Below are 2,471 nucleotides of genomic sequence, written 5' to 3' on the forward strand. Positions count from 1 at the left end.
TAATAAAATAAAAATACAAATAAAAAAATTAAAAAAAAAACTCAGGAGATCCAATTTATACATTATATATAATTTAAATAATTTATATAAAAACCATTTTATGGTTTTTGTCTTCAAATTCTGTTCATTCTAATTCCATAGTATTCATAAGTGTTTCCTTTTAATATCCCTCCCCTACAGAGTTTATTCTTTTATTTTTCATGGATGAATTATTGCATTAATTTTTAACCTAGACACCCTTCTCTTATGTTCTTGCCATTTCCATTTCTTTAGTACCACCAATATGATCTTTCTAAAAGAGAATTCTGGTTTAGATGATTTAACTACTTAAAAGAAAAAAAAAGCAAAGAAAGAAAAGACAAGATAAAACATTTTCATCTTCCCCACTAACTCTTGACTAAAGTCTAAACATCTTAGTAAAGGCATTTAAGAGCTCTTCGCAATATCCATTTCATATGTAAACTTTTCATTAAAGACTCTGCAGTCATGATTTGTTACACTCGATTACTAATTTTATTCCTTATTTAGCATTTGGATTCAATTTGCACTTTACTTTTGTCAAATATCATAGTACTCTGTATTATCACCACTTCAGTTATTACGTATCATACCCCATAAATAAAAACTATTTAGGGATAGATGCCACTGTAGCTGCTAAATTACACATTGAAGGTACTAAAAATTTGACTGAATTTTAACTGATTTAAGTGAATATATGTGGGTTTTGTGTTTCTCTGTGTGTGTATATATATACTATATGTTTATGTATATATGCATACACACGAATGCCAATGGATGAGATGAAAAATTTCATTTTTGTAACTTTACCTTCACTTTTCTATATTACTTCCCTGCATTGGATTTCTGAAATGGGTCTCAATGAACTAAAATAAAAGTATCAGTAGGACTGGTTTTCTTTTGCGAGAGAATCCAAATAACTTTTCCTTTTTCAGTTTATAGAGGTTGCCCATATTCCTTGCTTATTGACCACTTTTGTATATCAAAATTGGGCCAAGTCCTTTTTATGCCACAGTCTCTCGCTTCCACTTCCCTATTCCAGTATTAAGGACCCTGTAATTAACTAAATAAGATAATCTCCCTATTTTCAGGTCAACTCATTATTAACTTCAATTCCATCTGCAACATAATCTAATCCCCTTTGCCATGTACATTCTCAGATCCTGTGGATTAGGCTGTGGATATCTTTGGGTATGGCATTATTTGGCCAACCACACACATTATCACTTTACCTTAAATTTATATGGTCTAAATATTCCAACTAAAATGCAGAGATTATCATATTGTCTTTAAAGAAAAAAAAAAAAGCAAGACCAAAAGTATTCTGTCTATAGAACAATCCCCTTTAAGCATAAAAAATAGAAAGTTTAAAAATTAAAAATAACATATGCAAATACTAATGAAAAGAGAGCTGGAAGACTATATTAATATCCCACAAAGCATATTTCAAAATGACTTTCACAAGGCATAAAGAGATGGCTAGGCACAGTGACTCATGCCTGTAATCCCAGCACTTTGGGAGGCTGAAGCAGGTGGATCACCTGAGCTCAGGAGTTCAAGACCAGCCTGACCAACATAGTGAAATTCTCTCTCTACTGAAAATACAAAAATTAGCTGGGTATGGCGGCCCATGTCTGTAGTCCCAACCACTTGGGAGACTGAGGCACGGAATCACTTGAATCCCAGAGGTAGAATTTGCAGTGAGTCAAGATCTTGCCATTGAACTTCAGCCTGGGTGACAGAGAAAAAGCAAGACTCTGTCTAAAAAAAAATGGATAAAGAAAAATTTTAATTTTATAGTGATAAAGGGTCTATCTGAAGAAGACATAAAAATGTCAAATATGTATGGAACCAATCACAAAATGTTAAAGTACTGATAGAACTTTAAATATTGATATAACTAAAAGGAAAAATGGACAAACCTACAGATATATATTGTACTCCTTTTGCAGTAATTGGTAAGATAGAAAAAGTAAATAGAAAATCTCTATGGATATAGAAGCCTTGAACATCAGTATCAACCAAATTGTTCGGACTGATATTTATGAAGAAGTCTATCAAATAAGCAGAAAAGAGAGTCGTTCCAAGTGTACCTGGAGCAATCAAAGAGATAGGCCATCTTCTGTACCACAAAACAAGCCTGCAAAATGTTACAAATGGAAGTAATACAAAGTATGTTATATGAATGTAATGGAATTGAACTATACATCAAAAAATAGAAGGAAAACTGGAAAATCCCTGAATGTTTGGCAAGGTCACAAAATAAGTCACCAGAGAAACTATCCCAAATAAATGAAAACATATGTCCACACAAAGATTTATACCCAACTCTTCCTAACATTCATAGCAGAGAGAAAAACACTTACCATAAACTAGATTTTATGCATTTTCTCCTATTCTCTGATGCAGAATAATCTTTTTAAATGCTTTTTTTTTTTTTTTTTTTTTTTTTT

At 31.8% G+C, this 2,471-nt stretch overlaps 1 long non-coding RNA gene across 1 annotated transcript in view; it reads left to right on the top strand.

Moving 5' to 3' along the window:
- The window catches only part of LOC108514892 (uncharacterized), a 25,536-nt gene that overhangs the window by 20,320 nt on the left and 2,745 nt on the right, over positions 1 to 2,471 (top strand). The window lies entirely within an intron of this gene.

The sequence above is a fragment of the Rhinopithecus bieti genome, unplaced genomic scaffold, assembly GCF_001698545.2.
Source record: "Rhinopithecus bieti isolate Rb0 unplaced genomic scaffold, ASM169854v2 scaffold_1558, whole genome shotgun sequence".
Lineage (NCBI taxonomy): Eukaryota > Metazoa > Chordata > Mammalia > Primates > Cercopithecidae > Rhinopithecus > Rhinopithecus bieti.